Genomic DNA, 23,717 nt, shown 5'->3' on the forward strand with positions numbered 1-23,717 from the left:
ATGGTAGTGGAAGGAAAACCCTGTTCTTTTAAGGAGGAGGACAGATGCAGAGACTGAGGCACTGAGAGAAGGGAACACCATTTTTACAATTGGCAGGGTGGGAGGAGGAACCATTGAGATAATGTAGAGTCAGTAGGTTTGTAAAAAAAATATCAGTAGGTTGTCTGCCTTCAGATATAGAGACAGAGAGATCAAGAAAGGGGAGAGAGGTGTCAGAGATGAACCAAGTAAATTTGAAGGTAGGGTATAAGTTGGAGGCTAGGCTGATGAAAATGATATGCTCAGTCTGCACAAAAGCAGTCGTCAATGTAGTGCAAAAAGAGTTGGGGAGCATTAGCTGTGGAGGCTAGGAACATGGAGTGTTCCAATAAATACCAGGCCTAGCTAGGGCCTATGTGGGTGCCCTTTGCTACACCTTTGTTTGGAGAAAGTGGAAGGAACTGAAAGAGAAATTTTTGAAGGTGAGAACCAGTTCTGTCAGATAGAGGAGGGTGTTGATGCAAGGGAACTGGTTAGATCTGTTGTCCAGAAAGAAGTTGAGAACTTGCAAACCTTCCTGATGGGGGATAGGAGTGTATGTGGACCAGTGTTCTCTCTATTTATTTTTAACAACTCCACAGACCAACCATTGCTCCAAGCAGGAAATTTTTACATGGCCTGAAAACTATGCAGCACTTTAAATTATTTTTTTTAGTAATCTTCATACTATCACTAGTTAGAAAGAAATTTGAAAAATCACTTTCTTTTGGTATTATTTTGTAATTGGTTTAATGAAACAGTACAACAAAGACAATCTTTCACATTTTGTAAATATTTTTGTCTGTCTTTATTACAAGTTCATTGATGACAGACACTGTCCAGATTAATTTCACAACTAGATGAAAAACAGGGTTTAGCCCTCATTAGATCATCCAACTGATCCACTTCTAGACCTTTTCTGGATTTGCATTTGACTGAATTCATAAGACTGAATGCACATTTGCAGTCAGCACTGGAAACTTGAAATGTTCCAAAGATGTCAACAATAATTAGATAGATATAGATAGACAAACTTTATTGATCCTGAGGGAAATTGGGTTTCGTTACAGTTGCACCAACCAAGAATAGAGTATAAATATAGCAATATAAAACCATATATAATTAAATAATAATGTCAATTATTAAATGACAGTTCTGCAAATTTTTAATTTCTAAGTACATAGTTCAAGTAATCAGTGAACGTCTTAATTGAATCAGACTTAATTTTCTTTGAAATGACAATTTTGAAATTGCAGTGTTGCTGTGATATTTTTGAGGAAACATTTTCATCATAGTTCACAATAGCAACTGAGTATTCTTTTGTCTGTCGTACAACATTCTCTTTTGCAAATTAAAAATTGGTTGCATTTGCAATTGCAACAGGATCAAAAGCTTGCCATTCTCTTAACTCATCATCAGGATATCTATTATCCAAGTGATTACACACACATTGAACGGATCAAATAATAGGCACAGTATCAATGTCAGAACTTATAGATGCAAGCAGGTGTTTCAGATTGTCACTCTAATAGTACTGTCAAGATACTGTGATGGTAACTTGTTAATTTTTGCTTTTGCATACTACATTGCTGCAATTGTTTTCAAATGGCTTTTCTGAAGGAAATTACAAGGAGATGCCAGATTTTCTAAAGCATCTTCAAGGACATTTAATGTTCCTTGATATTGTGGATTGGTCAAAATCTTCAGGCAGTAGTTGCTGATCAGATCGTTAAACATTCATTAACTTGCTCCTTGCCATACTGGATCAAAACTTATATGAACATTATATAAAGGAAAATCTCAGATGCATGGCCAAAGCTATGCATGTGGGAGCATTTCAGACACACACCCATGCAGTGTAAGAGGAACAGTGATATGTGTTTTGTTATGTGTTTACATAATAAAGAGCTTCATTCCCAGTGGGCAGTACAGGCAGTTCACCAGAAAATACATTGGCACACCAGTCCTACAAGCTCAATTTTGAATTGAAACTGGTTTTGTAAATAAAATGTTCTAGCACTTACCCATGCTAAGTTTGTCTTTATTAAGAACAAACATAAAATGATGTCAGAAGTCAGTGTGAGGTCTAAACACAGTGAGTGAATGAAAACCGTGAACGATTGAGAAAGATTCTGCATGAGTACGAAAAGCGCTAGCAGCAAGTGAAGTTGGAAGGCCAGCGGGGTGACAGAGCATATTGTCCCAAGTTCACTGGTTTCACTGAGAGAGCACCTGATGCAATTTACTGGCAATCTAATGGACAACTGGAAATGCTTCAAACAGGGATCAATATATACAGTATTTAGCAGCAGCCAGAGCAGGAGGGACCAATGATATTTTTCTACATGTAATTGGCAAAGGTGCTTTGGACATCTATAACAGCTTTCAAATTGATGAAGCAACCTTTACGTTGGACACTCTTAATGACAAAATTTGAGGAGTAGTTTGTTTCAATCAAAACATCACGTTTAAGAGATTAAACGTTTTTTTAGAAAAAAAAACTAGAAACAAGATGTTAGCTTTGGCTAATACTTAGTTGAGCTTCACACATTGAATAAGCCCTGTGAGTTTGGAGATTTGAGAGACTCACTAGTTAGAGCCAAAATAGTTTGCGGGATCCCAGATAATGGGCTCAGAGAAAGACTGCTTCCTTAAAAAGATTTGACACTGGAAAAAGCTGTGGATACATGCAGAGCAGCAGAAACCATACTACCACAAACTAAGGCACCACACAAGTCTGTCATAACAGTGCATGTTATGAAAACAGAGGAGCTGCACACAAGGCATTTCCCAATGCACACAAAAGCAAAGAGGCAGGCTCAGTCAGTAAATGCAGCAAATGTGGAGGTAGGCACATTCCAAAGACGTATCCTGCTTATGGAAAGTCCTGCAATAATTGTGTGGAGAAGAATAATTTTGCAAAGTCCTGGAAGGCTGCAGCTACCAAGAGAAAGGTGCACACTGTTGATGAGGAAACGGAGGAAATATTTGTGGATTCTCTACAGACTGCTGGTGTTGGAAAGACAGAATGGATTGTTCCAGTGACCGTGAATGAAACAGTAATTCCATTCAAGCTTGACACTGGAGCCCAGGTGAACCTGTTATTCATGGATAACATCATTATCTGCCAGTCGACCAACAATGAACATGATTCACGATTGACGTGACTCTGAATATCAATTTGAAATTAAATAAAGAGAAATGTGAGTTTAGTGTTAATACACTGACTTTCATAGGAGATGTCATATTGGAAGAGGAAGTGAACGCTGACCAAGGAAGACGTCTACCCTTGAAAACTTGGAGAGGCCTCAAAACATGGATGAGGTGAAATGTTTCTTGGGGATGGTGACTTACATGGCTAAGTTCATCCCTTGACTGTCCAGTTTGTCAGCACCACTTAGGTCATGCAATGAGTGGATTTGGTCTCATGAAGAAGAAGGTGTTTCCAGAGGCTGAAAGGAGTCCTAACTGAAGAGCCTGTGCTGAAGTTTTATGATCTGGAAAGGTGTAGTAGGATTTTGGCTGATGTGCCCTAATATGGCCTTGGAGCAGCAGCATAATGACACACGGCAACCTGTGGCATATGCATCAAGGGCTTTAACAAGTGTGGAAGCAAACTATGCATAAGGAGAGAAAGGGCTTCTAGCTAGCACATATGCTAAAGTGCTGGAAGCGGAGACAGACCATATACTGTTGGTCTCAATTATGCCCAAACCACTGAATGACTGTCCCATGAGGATACAGTACCTGTGATAAGCTGCAGAAATATGATGTGAAGATGATCTACACACCAGTAAAATGTATGTTTGCTGCTGAAGCATTGTCTCAAGCAGTCAACAAGAAAGTGTGGCCAGGAGATTAATACTGTTATACAAGCCTACGTGGACATGATTATCACCTCCATTCTAGCATCTTCTGATAGAACAGAGAAGATTAGGAAAGCAGCAGAGACAAATGACACAATGCAAGTACTCAAAGAGACAATACAGAAAGGAAATGACCTTTTATGCTTGCCTTTTTGTTGGCTGTAGCCATGGGCACCTGTATGGATCCTAGCTATGCCTGCCTTTTTGTTGGGTTTGTGGAACAATCTATGTTTCAAACCTATTCTGGTATCTGTCTCCCACTTTTCCATCGCTACACTGATGACTGCATTTGTGCTGCTTCCTGCACGCATGATGAGCTCGTTGACTTCATTAACTTTGCCTGCAACTTTCACCCTGCCCTCAAGTTTACCTGGTCCATTTCCAACACCTCCCTCCCCTTTCTAGATCTTTCTGTCTTTATCTCTGGAGACAGCTTATCCACTGATGTCTACTATAAGCCTACTGACTCTCACAGCTATCTGGGCTATTACTCTTCTCATCCTGTCTCCTGCAAAAATGCCATCCCCTTCTCGCAATTCCTCCTTCTCCGCCGCATCTGCTCTCAGGATGAGGATTTTCATTCCAGGACGAGGGAGATGTTCTCCTTTTTTAAAGAAAGGGGCTTCCCTTCCTCCACCATCAACTCTGCTCTCAAACGCATCTCCCCCATTTCACGCACATCTGCTCTCACTCCATGCTCCCGCCACCCCACTAGGAATAGGGTTCCCCTTGTCCTCACCTACCACCCCACCAGCCTCCGGGTCCAACATATAATTCTCTGTAACTTCCACCACCTCCAACGGGACCCCACCACTAAGCACATCTTTCCCTCAACCACCCCCCCCCCGCTTTCCGCAGGGATCGCTCCCTATGCGACTCCCTTATCCATTCGTACCCCCCATCCCTCCCCACTGATCTTCCTCCTGGCACTTCTCCTTGAAAGCGGAACAGGTGCTACACATGCCCTTACACTTCCTCCCTTACCACCATTCAGGGCCCCAGACAGTCCTTCCAGGTGAGGCAACACTTCACCTGTGAGTCGGCTGGGGTGATATACTGCATCCGGTGCTCCTGATGCAGCCTCTATATATTGGCGAGACCCGACACAGACTGGGAGATCGTTTTGCTGAACACCTACGCTCTGTCCATCAGAGAAAGCAGGATCTCCCAGTGGCCACACATTTTAATTTCATGTCCCATTCCCATTCTGATATGTCTATCCACGGCCTCCTCTACTGTAAAGATGAAGCCACACTCAGATTGCAGGAACAACACCTGATATTCCGTCTGGGTAGCTTCCAACCTGATGGCATGAACACTGACTTCTCAAACTTCCGCTAATGCCCCACCTCCCCCTCGTACCCCAACCGTTATTTATTTATATACTCACATTCTTTTTCTCCCTCTCCTTTTTCTCCCTCTGTCCACCTCACTATACCCCTTGCCCATCCTCTGGGCTTCCCCCACTCCCCCTTTTCTTTCTCCCTAGGCCTCCTGTCCCATGATCCTCTCATGTCCGTTTTGCCAAGCAACTGTCCAGCTCTTGCTCCATCTTTCCCCCTCCCGTCTTCTCCTATCGTTTCGGATCTCCCCCTCCCACTTTCAAATCTCTTACTAGCTCTTCTTTCAGTTAGTCCTGACGAAGGGTCTCGGCCTGAAACATCAACTGTACCTCTTCCTAGGGATGCTGCCTGGCCTGCTGCGTTCACCAGCAACTTTTATGTGTGTTGAAGGATATCCCAGTAGCTGAGAATGTGTGGTTCTCCAATGTGTATTTAGGATGATTGGGCATGCAGAGTTAAACTATCAACAGCAGAAGATATGGTCTTCAAAGGGAGCAGGTTTGTGATTCTAGTGTCACTATGCAAGGAAATGCTCCAGAAGATACAAAAGCGCATTTCGGTGAGGAAAAATGTATGTGTGGACCTTGAGAGGTGATGTACTGGGCACGGATGAACCAAGACATCAGCTAGACTATTGCTTCATGTGGAATATGCCTTACCTACATAACAAAGCAGCAAGCAGAACCACTTCCACCACACCCTGTACCAGACAGCTGTACATCAAAGTTGGAATAGGTTTGTTTGATTGTAATGGGAAGAGACATATTCTTGTAACAGACTAATTTTCCAATTACCCAGACATTGCAACATTGCAATCAACATTCAGCAAGACAGTCATCGTCTTTCTCAAAACTGTGTTTCTGAGACATGGAGTTCCATGAGAAGTAGTATCAGACAATGGTCCACAATTTTTGAGCTTTGAATTTGAGGCCTTTGCCAATGTTTGACATATAACTACAAATCTATATCACCTAAAATCAAATGACCTAGCAAAGAGTTCAGTCAGGTAGTGAAGGGTCTCAGGAAGATGGTATAAGATGGATGAGAGAACTTCCACAAAAAGCTGATGATTTACAAAAGTGCACCACTGCAGAATGGCCTTTCACCGGTCCAAATGCTGACAGGTCAATGCATGCGCACTAACCTGCCAGTACACGAAAACCTGTTGACATCTAAAGGAGCACACAAGTCAAATTCACTAAGGTGAAAGGAAAAGACAAACAAAAACAGGATCACAACAAGACTTCAAAAAGCCTACCAGTCCTGAAGTCTGGAGGTTGTGTGAATCCGAGATCACAATTCTGGCACATGGTCCATGCAAGGATATATGCCAAAGGAAGTAGCTACATGTTCCTAGTTGATCCAGAGAGAGTGGGGGACACCTCTCAGAAAGACCACGTGGAACTACATTTGCAAGCTCCAATTCATATCTGTGATGAGTCACTTACTACACCAAAGGGGACTGCATGGGTAAAAAATGAACACGTTGATCTCAGTTCTCAGAAATATGCAAATATTAATAAAACAAATGAAAGCTCTACATCTGTAGAAACAAATAGGAGAACAAAAATGATCGTCAAACCACCTCAGAGACTGATCGAAAATTGATATGTAAGGGACTGCATTTGCTCATTACAATTGAAGTTATTATAGATATCTTTGGTGGAAAACAGTATTGTTACTTACAGGTTTATGAGGACATAATATTGTGCTTGTTTTTCTTTAAAGGGGGAAGGTGTGTTATAATGTGTATACATAATAAACTTCACTTCCCAGTGGACAATGCAGGCGGTTCACCCCAGAACCAGAAATGGCATTGTTGAGCTGCTTGCACGTGCTCAGTGTTGAGCTGAAGTCATTTTTGTAAATAAAATGTGCTAGTGTTTATCCATGCCAAGTCTGTCTTTCTTAAGAACAAACATAACAATAGGGACTGGACATTCATAGTGAAAATAAAAATGAGGCAAATAGGGCCAGAGAACTGAAGTGACTGAAGTGATTGAGGGCATGTAAAGTGTCACAGATGTATTGTAGATAGGAAGAGACCGAACCAAGCGTGACAAACTGGAGTCATGCTATGTGGACACAAGTTCCGTGAGGCTAAAACAGGTAGAAACAGCACAACAGAGTGAAAAGTCTCAAACACAAACCTAAGCAAATACGTAAAGTTACCAAATGAAAACAGAATTAGACAACATAGAGTCTGACACATGTGAACTGACATTGCTAGAACTGTATAGTGTAAATGAAGCAGATCACATCATCATCTGGATTACAACAGTTGTGTCTGGTGTAAAGCTGAAAATGGAGCTGGATACATGGTCAGATCTGACCATAATTCCAGAGGCCAGCTACAACGGGTTGTTTTCTAAGGTACTATTAGAGAAGACCTCAGTGATGCTAAAGACTTACACAGGTGAAAAAATGTCTCATAAAGCCAAAATGAAAGTAAATGTGACGTATAAAGGCCAAACACAACTGTTTGAAGCTTATGCTTTCAGACATGAATGGCTGAGAAAAATCCAACTAGACTGGCATAGTACTTAATGCAAATGAGCAGGTGTTTGAGAAGGGGATTGGTAAACTCAAAGGCATGAAAGCCAGAATTAAACTGGATGGAACAGCAACACCAAGATTCCATAAAACACGTCCAGTGCCTTACGCACTACTTCCTAAAGTGGATGCTGAACTGCAGAGCTTGGAGGCATCTGGAATTCTCTCCAAGGTTGAGTGAAGCGATTGGGCCACATCCATTGTCCCAGTGATCAAGAAAGGGAAGGCCAGAGCCATGCACATATGTGGGCATTTCAAGGTGGGCATAAACCTGGTGCTGCATTCTGTGCAGTAGCCCCTGCCACAAATAGAAGGCAATTTTACATCTTTGGCAGGTGGGGAAAGGTTTTCAAAGATTGATTTGTCACAAGCCTATCTGCAAGTGCAGACTGAGGAGTAAAGCAGGAAGCTCTCACAATCAATACGCTCAAGCAACTATTCCAGCATAATCGTCTTGTACTTGGCGTGGCACCAGTCCCAGTAATTTGGAAAAGAGTAATGGATCAAGTGCTTCAGGATATCCCAGGAACACAATGTCATAGTCATACATTATTAATCCCGGGGGAAATTGGTTTTCATTACAGTTGGTCCATAAATAATAAATAGTAATAGAACCATAAATAGTTAAATAGTAATATGTAAATTATGCCAGTAAATTATGAAATAAGTCCAGGACCAGCCTATTGGCTCAGGATGTCTGACCCTCCAAGGGAGGAGTTGTAAACTTTGATGGCCACAGGCAGGAATGACTTCCTATGACGCTCAGTGCTGCATCTCGGTGGAATGAGTCTCTGGCTGAATGTACTCCTGTGCCCACCCAGTACATTATGTAGTGGATGGGAGACATTGACCAAGATGGCATGCAACTTAGACAGCATCCTCTTTTCAGACACCACCGTCAGAGAGTCCAGTTCCATCCCCACAACATCACTGGCCTTACGAATGAGTTTGTTGATTCTGTTGGTGTCTGCTACCCTCAGCTTGATGACATGATTGTGATTGGCAAAAGTGATAAAGAGCACTTCATCTCATATTGTGGACATGTCATTGACAAGCATGGCTTACATAAGTCACAAGAGAAGACTGAAGCAGTGCTACAGGCACCCAAACTGGAAAATGTGTCACAACTCAGGTCATACTTGGGCAATTTAAAACTACTACCATTGGTTTCTCTCAAACATTGCTAGAGTGCTGTATCCATTGAGTGCACTATTACAGACAGGAGCCAAGTGGGTATGATCAGAAAGATGTGAAAAAGCATTCAAGGAAACAAAGCGACTAATAACACCTGATGAACTGCTCACCCATTATGACCCATCCCTGCCCATCTGACTGGCGTGTGATTTGTCCCCTTATGGCATTGAAGCCGTTTTGCCACACACCGTGAAAGATGGTTCTGATTGTCCAATTGCATTTGCTTCAAAATCACTGACAAGCACAGAATGCAACTACACACAGATTCACCGGGAGGTACTAAGTCTAGTATGGGGAATAAAGAAATTCCACCACTATGTCTATGGGCAACTACTGACACTAGTGACAGATCACCAGCCCCATGTGTCCATTTTCAATCCCAGGAAGGGAATTACAGTGATGAATGTGATTTGCAGTTTGGAGATCAGTGTTTCAGTACTCTGCAGCCTCAGAGGATTCCAGGAAGCAGAGGCAGTGTGCACAAACCTCGTGGTGAAAAGGCTGTGGGACAGGACGCGAGCTGATTTTCGCCTCCATTTTACCGATTAAAGCTTCCGTTGTTCGCTGATTAAAGTGGCAAGGCTGACTGAAACATTAGGTGAATGCAGAAGGTGAGTGCTGGCTGCCTGACATTTGATCGCTGGTGGGATCGCAGTGCTGCCGGAGAGGGGAGACTGCCTTTTGATCACTGGTGGGATTGCTCTGCTGCCTGAGAGAGAAGCTGCCACTGTGCCCAGAGAATATTACCCAGATTTTCTGCGTTTTGGATATGGATTTGGACTATGGACTTTTTTTCAGTCTTACAGTTTTTATATTCTGCGTTTTTCACACAATCGCTCATCATTTTGTGTGTGGGGGAAGGGGATCTGGAGGTCAATGTGCCTGTTCCATTTTTGTTCTTTTTTTGTGCAGGGAGGGTTGATGTTCGTGCTGCTGTTCTTTTCTTTCTTGGATTTGTGGGTAACTGCAGAAGAATTTTGGAGATGTATGCTTTGAAAATAAATGAACCTTAAATCTTTAAAACAGGACTAGTTCAGGTTGGCAACTAGTAAGCATGGACAAATTGAGCCAAAGGGCAAGTTTCTGTGTTGTGCAAGAAAGGATGTGCTAGCATTGGAGAAGGTCCAGCGGAGGTTCACAAGAATGATCCTGGATATAAAAGGGTTATGGTGTGAGGAGCATTTGATGACACAGGACCTTTACTCTCTGGAGTTTAAAAGAATGAGTGGGGATCTCATTGAAACCTATCGAATATTGAAAGACATAGATAGAGTGGACTAGGAGAGGATGTTTCTCATAGTTGGGGAGTCTAGGACCAGAGGGCACAGCCTCAGAAAGCAAGGAGGTCCCTTTATAGCAGAGAAAAGGAAGAATTTCTTTATCTAGAGGATAGTGAATCTATGGAATTTGTTGCCACAGACAGCTGTGGAGGCCAAGTAATTTGGTATATTTAAAGCCAAGGTTGATAGGTTCTGAATTAGTAAGGGCATCAAAGATTATGAGGAGAAGGCAGAGAATGGAATTGAGAGGGATAATAATGGAATGGCAAAGCAGACACAATGGGCCAGATGATCTAACTCTGTTCCAATGTAAACTGGTCTTATATATTTAGTGTCTATAATAGTGACAAAACGACCAGAATTGCATCAAAATCTATTTGCTTTTATGATATCTTTCAAAAAATATTTGCTAAACTTATTTGGTTTATCATGTAAATAAAGGCATATTCATTTATATGTTTGACTCTGAAATGACCACTTGAGCTCAGGTATAATCAGGTATGCGCAATAAGTGCTATTCTAGCATTGCACACACCTGTTGAACAAATGCAGTTGGAAGTGACAGCTGAGCAGTGCAAGGTAATGATTGAAAATGCAATTTATAATGGCCAATTAACTTACCATCAGATCGTTGATGTGTAAAGGAAACAACAGAGATCCCGGCAAACCATCCAGACTCAGGCTATGTCCACACTACACCGGATAATTCTGAAAACGCCGGTTTCAAGTAAAAATGATAGGCGTCCACACTAAGCGTTTTTCAAAATATCTCTGTCCACATTAAATGGATAATTGGGCAAATCTCCTCCTACTGGGCATGCGCAGGACACACAGAAAACAAGTGAAGGGGAGTCGGTATACTTGGTGCGCGTTTGTCCAGTTACAGAGTAGAAAAACTTAAAAGGAATTGCTCTTGGTTTTCTCGCGCAGGAGGACTTAAAACTAAAAAAAACAAATACTGGAGTGTATGGAGGCAACCGACAGGGAGTTCACGGCTGATGACGAACATTGAAAAACTGACTAACTCTGTTGCATTAATAAAGCACCTTGTTAAATGTATAAAACATGTCTGCATCAGTGTTATCTTATATTTCCACACAATGTTACATTAGGCTGTTACACATCTATTGTCAGAGAAGTACTTGCATAAATAGGTAAACCACCTTCATACAAGCAAGGACAGAAAACAGGGCAAAGTGAGAATACTTATTTATTCAGTAAGCTATGGGTCAAAGTACTTGGTGAGTACATTTCTAACTCTTCTGGCTTCAGTCTCGTTGCCGTCTGTTCTGAAATTGTTAGGTTCTGCGAAGCACAGAATCAAGTATTGCTGTGATGATTGTACGCACTAGTATCAATTGTTTGGTGACAATAAAGTAGTAATAATATTATGAATAATAATAATAATAAGAAAACAACGAAATGCCGTGCTGCCGCCATCTGTTCCGGCACGTCATGGCAGCTGTTTTAAAAAGCTCCGGTTACCCCATACACACTGCAACGGATATTAGGCGTTTTCAGACTTATTCACTCTGGAGACCATTTCTGAAAATCTCTGTTTTTGGGGGATGAAAACGCCGTTTTAGTGTGGACAGAGGGTGCAAACGAAGAGAAAAAGCTTTGTTTTCAAAATTATCCGGCATAGTGTGGACGTAGCCTCACAGGAGGAATATGCAAAATCCATAGAGGCAGCAACCCATGTCACCGGATCAAACCCATATCACTGGAGCTCTAGTCACAATCTCTCTACAGCCCTCTGGGAACAGTTGTAGAATAACTTGTTCAATTAAATTAAACTTTCAAAGACAATCCTGTTGAAAAGGAATGAATACCCTTCTTGAAATAGTAAAACATGCCGTTTGTCCTGTTGTAGACCAGTCTTTAAAATACAATGGACCAGCATTAGGCATCTATTGGTAGGCAAATTCTCAACTACTGACTGTTTGTATTTCAGGTTATGCAGTGGGTGAGTAAGAGTTGCAAATCACTTCCATTACTTCATACACAGGTTAAACACAGTGTGAGATGAAGGAAGCATCTACTCTACACATTACATAATCAGGCCTGTCATTCATTTATGTGATATATTAGGAAGCAATTGTAAGTTACACAGTGGTTGACTGCTAGGGCTCTCAGTGGGACTTACAAGTGAGTGCAAGTTTTCATGGTTGAGTTGACTCCACAGGAGGCTGAGATTGTTGTAATTGTGGAGGTTGTCAGAAGTTGCTATTCAATAATGCATAGGTAGATTGTATTCCAATCACTTTTTGCCCTGAGGAAATCTTTTGCGATGACTGGAGGTTGAAAAATGAAGTGAATTGCAAGGATCTTTTGGACTATTTGAGAGGTCTGAGAGTACACTAAATCCTGTTTGATTGAAAAAGCTTGATTTGTCAATACAGTGGAACACCGAACATCCCGATTATCAGCACATCACCAACAAGCCTGGCATTTGCTAACATATTTTGATCTATTTCTATCCAATGCTGTCCATCAATAACATTGAAATATTACTCTGGTAGTCAAAGCAAACTCACAGATAAATAAAACATATAAAATAAAAATTTTAAAAATCAACAAAGGCATTAATGCAATCAGAAATCCTGATTGAAACTACGCTAAGGGCAAAGTACTGATTATTTTATGTTAATCTATGGGAAGGATGATGAACAAATTTAAATACAAGAGCAGCTCAGATCAATGAAGGCAGAACCAGCAGGACACCACAGGACAATTTCAAGTTGATTGTCTATGTTGTCTCTTCTATAAAAGCAAACTTCTTAGCCTTCTATGTAAATAAAATTAGCATTATTACACTTCTAGTTAATGAAAGTTGTGTTTCACCTCAGAGGTCCATGGGTCAGTCCTCACCGGAGGATCAGATGTAAAGAATGTCAGCAACCTTAGTTTCATCAGTGTTATTTCAGAGGATCTGTCCTGGACCCAACACATAAGTGCACGTACAAAGAAAGCATGGCAGTGCCTCTAATACTTTAAGAGTTTACGAAGATTTGAAATAATATCTAAAAATTCTGTAGATGTTTGGTGGAGAGTATATTGACTGGCTGCGTAACAGCCCGGTATGGAAACACCAATGCCCTTGAATGGAACATCTTACAAAAGGAAATGAATATAACCCAAACCATCATGGGTAAAGCTCTCCCCACCATTCAGTACATTTAAATAAAGCATATTTTTTGATTCGGAGCAAGAAGGCTGCGAGTGAACGGCTGATTTTTCAGAGCAAAGGGAGTTTTTTTTACTACTCGGGGTAAAAGAGGCGAGGCTGCGCAGGCGCTTGACGTCAGCCAGTAGAGCGCGAAAGGTTTAAAAAGGCAAGGAATCTTCAACAGTTTTTGATTCGTAGCAAGGCGGCTGTGAGTGAATGGCTGATTTTTCGGAGTGAAGGGAGTTTCTTACCACTCGGGATAAAAGAGAGGTGAAACTGCGCAGGCGCGTGAGGTCAGGCAGTAGACCACAAAAGGTTTAAAAAGAAGACCGCCATATCCAGCGGGCAGCGCAGTGAGAAGCAGCAAAGTGATAGGACTTTGGCTCAATGGGCTTAGCTGGTAATGGGAAGAGGCGAGGTAGGTATACTTGTGTTAATTGCGGAAAGGAAGTAGTATGAGTGTGAGGTCAGTTTTCTGTGCTCGGTGTCAGATGTGGGAGGTCCTGGAGTCTCCCAGCCTCCCGGACGGCCATACCTGCACCAGGTGTGTCGAGCTGCAGCTCCTAAGGGACCGTGTTAGGGAACTGGAGATGCAGCTCGATGGCCTTCATCTGGTCAAGGAGAGCGAGGAGGTGATAGAAATGAGTTATAGGCAGGTGGTCACACCGGGGCCACAGGAGACAGACAAGTGGGTAACAGTCAGGAGAGGGAAGGGGAAGAGTCAGGTACTAGAGAGTACCCCTGTGGCTGTACCCCTTGACAATAAGTACTCCTGTTTGAGTACTGTTAAGGGGGGACAGCCTACCTGGGAGAAGCGACAGTGGCCGTGCCTCAGGCACAGAATCTTACCCTGTGACTCAGAAGGGTAGGGAAAGGAAAAAGATGTCAGCAGTGACAGAGGACTCTATAGCTGGGGGGGGGGGGGCAGACAGGTGATTCTGTGGATGCAGGAAAGAAACACGGATGACCATAAGACCATAAGACCATAAGACAAAGGAGCAGAAGTCGGCCATTTGGCCCATCAAGTCTGCTCCGCTATTTTATCATGAGCTGATCCATTCTCCCATTTAGTCCCACTCCCCCGCCTTCTCACCATAACCTTTGATGCCCTGGCTACTCAGATACCTATCAATCTCTGCCTTAAATACACCCAATGACTTGGCCCCCACTGCCACCTGTGGTAACAAATTCCATAGATTCACCATCCTCTGGTTAAAAAAATTTCTTTGCATTTCTGTTCTGAATGGGTGCCCTTCAATCCTTAAGTCATGCCCTCTCGTACTAGACTCCCCCATCATGGGAAACAACTTTGCCACATCCACTCTGTCCATGCCTTTTAACATTCGAAATGTTTCTATGAGGTCTTCCCTCATTCTTCTAAACTCCAAGGAATACAGTCCAAGAGCGGACAAACATTCCTCATATGTTAACCCTCTCATTCCCGAAATCATTCTAGTGAATCTTCTCTGTACCCTCTCCAAAGTCAGCACATCCTTCCTTAAATAAGGAGACCAAAACTGTCCACAGTACTCCAAGTGAGGTCTCACCTGCACCTTATGGAGCCTCAACATCACATCCCTGCTCCTATACTCTATTCCTCTAGAAATGACTGCCAACATTGCATTCGCCTTCTTCACCACCGACTCAACCTGGAGGTTAACCTTAAGGGTATCCTGTACGAGGACTCCCAAATCCCGTTGCATCTCAGAACTTTGAATTCTCTCCCCATTTAAATAATAGTCTGCCCATTTATTTCTTCTGCTATAGTGCATAACCATACACTTTCCAACATTGTATTTCATTTGCCACTTCTTTGCCCATTCTTCCAATCTATTCACGTCTCTCTGCAGACTCTCCGTTTCCTCAGCACAACCAGCCCCTCTACCTATCTTCGTATTGTCAGCAAACTTAGCCACAAAGCCATCTATTCCATAATCCAAATCATTGATGTACAATGTAAAAAGAAACGGCCCCAACACAGACTCTTGTGGAACACCACTGGTAACCGGCAGCCAACCAGAATAGGATCCCTTTATTCCCACTCTCTGTTTCCTGCCAATCAGTCAATGCTCTATCCACGTATGTAACTTTCCCATAATTCCATGGGCTCTTATCTTGTTAAGTAGCCTCATGTGTGGCACCTTGTCAAAGGCCTTCTGAAAATCCAAATATACAACATCCACTGCATCTCCCTTGTCTAGCCTACTTGTAAATTCCTCAAAATTTGTAATAGCTTTGTCAGGCAGGATTTTCCTTTAAGGAATCCATGCTGAGTTCTGCCTATCTTGTCATGTGCCTCCAGGTACTCTGTAACCTCATCCTTGACAATCAACTCCAACAACTTCCCAACCACCGATGTCAAGCTAACAGGTCTATAATTTCCTTTTTGCTTCCTTGCCCCCTTCTTAAATAGCGGAGTGACATTTGCAGTCTTCCAGTCCTCCGGAACCATGCCAGAATCTATCGACTTTTGAAAGATCATCGCTAATGCCTCCGCAATCTCCACAGCTACTTCCTTCAGAACCCGTGGGTGCATTCCATCTGGTCTGGGAGATTTATCTACCTTTAGCCTATTCAGCTTCCTGAGTACTTTCTCTGTCGTAATTGTGACTGCGCACACTTCTCTTCTCTGCCATCTTTGAGTGTCCGGTATACTGCTGATGTCTTCCTCAGTGAAGACTGATGCAAATTACTCGTTCAGTTCCTCCACCATCTCCTTATCTCCCATTGCAATTTCTCCGGCATCATTTTCTATCGGACCTATATCTACTCTCAACTGTCTTTTACTCTTTATATACTTGAAATACTTGAAAAAGCTTTTAGTATCCTCTTTGATATTACTTGCCAGCTTCCTTTCATAGTTAATCGTTTCCCTCTCAATGACCTTCTTAGTTTCTTTTTGCAAGGTTTTAAAAACTTCCCAATCCTCTGTCTTCCCACTAATTTTTGCTTCTTTGTATGCCCTCTCCTTTGCTTTAACTTTGGCTTTGACTTCTCGTCAGCCACAGTTGTATCCTTTTCCCATTCGAAAATATCTTTTTTTTTTTGGAATATACCTGTCTTGCACCTTCCTCACTTCTCTTATAAACTCCAGCCACTGCTGCTCTGCCGTCCTTCCCACCAGTGTCCCTTTCCAGTCAACTTTGGCCAGTTCCTCTCCCATGCCACTATAATTTCCTTTACTCCACTGGAACACTGACACATCAGATTTCGGCTTCTCTTTTTCAAATTCCACAGTGAACTCAATCATGTTATGATCACTGCCTCCTAAGGGTTCCTTCACCTCAATCCTTCTAATCACCTCCGGTTCATTACACAATACCCAATCCAGTACAGCCGATCCCCTAGTGGGCTCAACAACAAGCTGTTCTAAAAAGCCATCTCGCAGACATTCTACAAATTCTCTCTCTCGAGATCCAGTGCCGACCTGATTTTCCCAATCCACTCGCATGTTAAAATCCCCCACAATTATCATAACACTGCCCTTCTGACAAGCCTTTTCTATGTCCTGTTGTAATTTGTAGTCCACATCACTGCAGCTGTTTGGAGACCTATAAATAACTGCCATCAGGGTCCTTTTACCCCTGCGATTTCTTAGCTCAACCCATAAAGATTCTGCACCTTCCGATCCTATATCACCTCTTTCTAATGATTTAATATAATTTCTTACCAATAAAGCCATGCCTCCCCCTCTGCCTACCTTCCTATCCTTCCGATACACCGTGTATCCTTGGATGTTCAGCTCCCAGAGACATACATCCTTTAGCCATGTCTCAGTGATGGCCACAATATCATACCTGCCAGTCTGTAGCTGTACGACAAGATCATCCACCTTATTCCTTATGCTGCGTGCATTTAAGTATAACACCTTAAGACCAGTATTTGATACTTTTCGCTTTGATTTCACTGCAACTTTATTGCACTGCAACTCATCCCAATGGCTACAAATTTGCTCCATCATCTGCCTGTCTTTCCTGACATCTTTACTGCTCACTATCTTAGATTTATTTCTGTTTTCTCCTTCCTCCACTCTATCATTCGGGTTCCCATCCCCCTGTCAAATTAGTTTAAACCCTCCCTAACAGCTCTATTAAACCTTCCCGCCAGGATATTGGTCCCCTTCGGGTTCAGGTGTAACCTGTCCATTTTGAACAGATCATAGTTCCCCTAGAAGAGATCCCAAATATTCAAGAATCTGAAGCCCTGCCCCCTGCACCAGTCTCTCAGCCATGCATTCATCTGCCTGATCCTACTATTCTTGTCCTCACTAGCACGTGACACAGGTAGCAATCCTGAGATTACTACCCTGGAGGTCCTGCTTCTCAGCTTCCTTCCTAACTCTCGAAAATCTCTCTTCAGGACCTCCTCCCTTGTCCTGTCTATGTCATTGGTACCAACATGTACCAAGACAACTGGCTGCTCACCCTCCCCCTTCAGAATACTCTGGACCCGATCCAAGACATCCCGTACCCTGGCACCTAGGAGGCAACATACCATGCGGGTATCTCTATCAGGCTCACAGAGTCTTCTGTCCATTCCCCTGACTATGGAATCCCCTATGACTACCGCATTCCTCTTCTTCCTCCTTCCCTCCTGCATCACAATGCCAGGCTCAGTGCTGGAGACCTGGTCACCGTGGGATGGTAGTTTGCCTCCCAGATGCCAGGGTCAGAGATGTTTCAGATCATGTCTAAGATATCCTGTAGTGGGAGGGAGAACAGCCAGAGGTTGTGGTACATATTGGTACCAATGACATAGGTAGGAAAAAGGAAGAGGTCCTGAAAAAAGACTACAGGGTGTTTGGAAGGAAGTTGAGAAACAGGACCGCAAAGGTAGTAATCTCGGGATTACTGCCTGTGCCACGTGACAGCGAGTATAGGAATAGAGTGAGATGGAGAATAAATGCGTGGCTACTGGATTGGAGCAGCGGGCAGGGATTCAGATTTCTGGATCATTGGGACCTCTTTTGGGGCAGGTGTGACCTGTACAAAAAGGACGGGTTGCACTCGAATCCCAGAGGGACGAATATCCTGGCAGGAAGGTTTACTAAGGCTACTGGGGAGAGTTTAAACTAGAATTGTCGGGGGGATGGGAACCAAACTGAAGAGACTGGGGAAGAGGAGGTTGGCTCACAAATAGAGAAAGCTTGTAGACAGTTTGAGAGGGAGGATAGGCCGGTGATAGAGAAGGGACGTGCTCAGACCGACAGTTTGAGATGTGTCTATTTTAATGGAAGGAGTATTGTGAACGAAGCGGATGAGCTTAGAGCGTGGATCAGTTCTTGGAGATATGATGTGGTGGCCATTGGATGGCTCAGGGACAGGAATGGTTACTTCAAGTGCCGGGTTTTAGATGTTTCAGAAAGGACAGGGAGGGAGGCAAAAGCGGTGGGGGTGTGGCACTGTTGATCAGAGATAGTGTCATGGCTGCAGAAAAGGTGGACGTTATGGAGGGATTGTCTATGGAGTTTCTGTGGGTGGAGGTTAGGAACAAGAAGGGGTCAATAACTTTACTGGGTGTTTTTTTTATAGGCCGCCCAATAGTAACAGGCATATTGAGGAGCAGATAGAGATACAGATCCTGGTAAGGTGTAATAATAACAGAGTTGTTGTGATGGGAGATTTTAATTTCCCAAATATCAATTGGCATCTTCCTAGAGCAAGGGGTTTAGATGGGGTGGAGTTTGTTAGGTATGTTCAGGAAGGTTTCTGGACACAATATGTAGATAAGCCTACAAGAGGAGAGACTGTCTTTGATTTGGTATTGGGAAATGAACCTGGTCAGGTGTCAGATCTCTCAGTGGGAGAGCATTTTGGAGATAGTGATGATAATTCTATCTCCTTTACAATAGCATTGGAGAGAGATAGGAACAGACAAGTTAGAGAAGTGTTTAATTGGATTAAGGGGAATTATAAGGCTATCAGGCAGGAAATTGGAGCCTTAAATTGGAAACAGATGTTCTCAGGGAAAAAGTACGGAAGAAATGTGGCAAATATTCCGGGGATACTTGTGTGCAGTTCTGCATAGGTACGTTCCAATGAGACAGGGAAGTTATGGTAGGTACAGGGACCGTGGTGTACAAAGGCTGTAATAAATCTGGTCAAGAAGAAAAAAAAGCTTACAAAAGGTTCAGAGAGCTAAGTAATGTTACAGATCTGGAAGATTATAAAGCTCATAGGAAGGAGTTTAAGAAGGAAATTAGGAGAGCCAGAAGGGGCCATGAGAAGGCTTTAGCGGGCAGGATTAAGGAAAACCCCAAGGCATTGTACAAGTATGTGAAGAGCAAGAGGATAAGATGTGAAAGAATAGGACCCATCAAGTGTGACAGTGGGAAAATGTGTATGGAACCGGAGGAAATAGCAGAGGTACTTAATGAATACTTTACTTCAGTATTCACTATGGAAAAAAAATCTTGGTGATTGTAGTGATTACATGCAGCAGACTGAAAAGCTTGAGCATGTAAATATTAAGAAAGAGGATGTGCTGGAGCTTTTGGAAAGCATCAAGTTGGATAAGTTGCCGGAACCGGATGAGATGTACCCCAGGCTACTGTGGGAGGCAAGGAAGGAGATTGCTGAGCCTCTGGCGATGATCTTTGCATCTTCAATGAGGACGGGAGAGGTTCTGGAGGATTGGAAGGTTTGCGGATGTTGTTCCTTTATTCAAGAAAAAGAGTAGAGATAGCCCAGGAAATTATAGACCAGAGAGTCTTACCTCAGTGGTTGGTAAGTTGTTGGAGAAGATTCTGAGAGGCAGGATTTATGAACATTTGGAGTGGTATAATATGATTAGGAGTAGTAAGCATGGCTGTTTCAAGGGCAGGTCATGCCTTATGAGCCTGATTGAATTTCTTGAGGATGCGACTAAACACATTGATGAAGGTAGAGCAGTAGATGTAGTGTATATGAATTTCAGCAAGGCATTTGATAAGGTACCACATGCAAGGCTTATTGAGAAAGTAAGGAGGCATGGGATCCAAGGGGTCATTGCTTTGTGTATCCAGAACTGGCTTGCCCACAGAAGGCAAAGACTGGTTGTAGATGGGTCATATTCTGCATGGAGGTCAGTCACCAGTGGAGTGTCTCAGGGATCTGTTCTGGGACCCTTACTCTTAGTGATTTTTATAAATGACCTGGATGAGGAAGTGGAGGGATGGGTTAGTAAGTTTGCTGATGACACAAAGGTTGGAGGTGTTGTGGATAGTGTGGAGGGCTGTCAGAAGTTACAGCGGGACATTGATAGGATGTAAAACTGGGCTGAGAAGTGGCTGATGGAGTTCAACCCAGATAAGTGTGAAGTGGTTCATTTTGATAGGTCAAATATGATTGCAGAATATAGTATTAATGGGAAGACTCTTGGTGGTGTGAAGGATCAGAGGGACCTTGGGGTCCGAGTCCATAGGACGTTCAAAGCAGCTGTGCAGGTTGACACTGTGGCTAAGAAGGCGTATGGTGTATTGGCCTTCATCAATCGTGGGATTGAGTTTAAGAGCCGAGAGGTAACGTTGCAGCTATATAGGACCCTGGTGAGACCACACTTGGAATATTGTGCTCAGTTCTGGTCGCCTCACTACAGGAAGGATGTGGAAGCCATAGAAAGGGTGCAGAGGAGATTTACAAGGATGTTGCCTGGATTGGGGAGCATGCCTTATGAGAATAGGTTGATTGAACTCGACCTTTTTTCCTTGGAGCGGCAGAGGATGAGAGGTGATCTGATAGAGGTGTATAAGATCATGAGAGGCATTGATCGTGTGGATAGTCAAAGGCTTTTTCCCAGGGCTGAAATGCTTGCCACAAGAGGTCACAGGTTTAAGGTGCTGGGGAGTAGGTACAGAGGAGATGTCAGGGGTAAGTTTTTTCCACTCAGAGAGTGGTGAGTGCGTGGAATAGGCTGCCAGCAACGGTGTTGGAGGCAGATACGATAGGGTCTTTTAAGAGACTTTTAGATAGGTACAGGTAGCTTTGTAAAATAGAGGACTGTGGGTAAGCCTGGTAATTTCTAAGGTAGGAACATGTTCGGCACAACTCTGTGGGCCTGTATTGTGCTGTAGGTTTTCTATGTTTCTATGGCATAGAAAACTGGCATCCATTATCTGGGTCCCCCACCCCCCAGATCATGCTCCCTTCTCACTGCTGCCATCAGGAAGAAGGTACAGAAGACTCTGGACTCACACCACCAGGTTCAGAAACAGTTATTACCCCTCAACCACCAGATTCTTGAACCTAATCATTGAGGGAATAACTTCACTCATCTCCACTTGCCCCATCATTGAAATGTTCCCACAACCTTTGGAATCACTTTCAAGGATTCTTCATCTCATGTTCTTGATATTGATTTTGTTTTTCATTCTGTCTTTGCACAGTTTGTCGTCTTTTGCACACTCGTTGAATGTCCCAGTTTTTGGTCTTTCATTGATTCTATTATGTTATTATTCTATTATGGATACATGGAGTATGCCTGCAAGAAAATAAATCTCTGGGTTCTATATGATGTCATGTATTTACTTTGATAGTGTATTTAATTTGAACTTTGAAGTTTTTAAGTCTTCAAAGATTTCAAAAGTATATTTAATGACAGAGAAATGTATACAATATACATCCTGAAATGCTTTGCTGCACAACCATCCACGAAAACAGAGGAGTGCCCCAAAGAATGAATGATAGATAAATGTTAGAACTCCAAAGTCCCCCCCAGCTCCCCTCCCTCCCACACGTAAGCAGCAGCAAGCAACGATCCCCCCTCCCCCCACCGGCAAAAAAAAGTATTGGCACTGCCACTGAGCACTCAAGTGTGCAGCAAAGCCAACAGCAAAGACACAGACTTGCAGTACTCCAAAGACTACGTGTTCACCCAGTATTCGATATACCACAGTTCTCTCTCTCTCCCTAATAAGGGAGAAAGAGATGTCTCCATTTCACAGCGAAAGGGGAGAGATAACAATCAACTCACCGGTTTACAATGTTAAAAGTCCATTGCATCGCTTTTTCCGAGCTCTGTGACCAAAGATCTCAGGTCTCTGGGCACACAGTCAAAGATCCTCCGGCTCCCACGACACACCAGTATGTTGGGACACCGACCTTCGATCCGCCCGTCTCCAAAGCCCCAAGATCCTAGGTCTCCAAAGGAGAGCTGAACTCTTAGGCCGCGCCCTTGGCATGTCGGATAACAGCCAGTCATGAAACCCTGCGAACAGGTCCCATTCCCACAAAGAACCGAATTCAGCGTGGAACTCCAGGTCAGGGCCTTCAAAAGAACCCTGAAAGGGAAACATACAGGTATTAAAGATGGAAATAGAGCTGTTTCCGAAGATGCATGCAAAGGAGTCATTGTTTAGTGCCATCTTGACTAAGCTTCGCCCTCTGAACTTTTCATGTAGTACAGACATGGTTCATTAAATATTTTATACTCAGTATCAGGCTCATTCCATACCTTCTCATTTCAGCCTTTCTTTTTACTTTATTATCTCTACCCAATTCACCATCACCTGCTTTCCTTTCCTCCTTCACTTGTATTTTTTATATATATATATATTTTGCTCCTCCTAAACTCTTGAACTTCCCATTACATTGCAAGTTATTACCATTGTCATTTTTTCTTGGTCTTCAGAACATGACCTGTGTTCTTGTTTCTGTGTGTGGAAGATTTCCAATTTTTGTAAACTAGAATTCGTTGCATTCATGAGAATTTCCCTCTCCAGCATAAAACAGCCCACAAAGACATCAGTAATTTCAGGACTCATGCTGAGGCAATGACAAAGGGAGATCAGGTCATCGATATGAGAAATAATGATTCCCAATAGAGCATTCAAAATACTGATCGCAGCTCGATAAGTTAATTAGTTAGTAAGCTCATGTGAAACAGTAATTCCAAAGTACTTCTTATAAGGGAAACACAACATAACGATATTTTGATGTAGAAACTCAGGTGCTATTTTCAAAGAAATATTTAAAAGTACTCCCAACCATATTTTTCAATGAATCATGCTGCATGGTTGGTTGATCTATCTGTAATTAATATTTTTTTTCCCAATAACTTCAAAGCTGACACATAAACAGACAGAAACAGGTGAATTGATTATGGGGAGCAAGGACATGGCAGACCAATTGAATAATTACTTTGGTTCTGTCTTCACTAAGGAGGACATAAATAATCTTCCAGAAATAGTAGGGGACAGAGGGTCCAGTGAGATGGACGAACTAAGCGAAATACATGTCAGTAGGGAAGTGGTGTTAGGTAAATTGAAGGGATTAAAGGCAGATAAATCCCCAGGGCCAGATGGTCTGCATCCCAGAGA

The 23,717-nt window shown here is 42.8% G+C and overlaps 1 long non-coding RNA gene across 1 annotated transcript in view; it reads right to left on the reverse strand.

The window, feature by feature from the left end:
* LOC134345336 (uncharacterized) overlaps nucleotides 1-23,717 on the reverse strand; it is a 72,588-nt gene that overhangs the window by 6,425 nt on the left and 42,446 nt on the right. Inside the window, exon 4 of the long non-coding RNA XR_010017659.1 lies at nucleotides 22,373-22,679. This is a non-coding gene — a long non-coding RNA (uncharacterized LOC134345336). The remainder of the gene's footprint in view (nucleotides 1-22,372; nucleotides 22,680-23,717) is intronic.

This window comes from Mobula hypostoma, chromosome 4 (genome assembly GCF_963921235.1).
Source record: "Mobula hypostoma chromosome 4, sMobHyp1.1, whole genome shotgun sequence".
Taxonomy (NCBI): Eukaryota; Metazoa; Chordata; class Chondrichthyes; order Myliobatiformes; family Myliobatidae; genus Mobula; species Mobula hypostoma.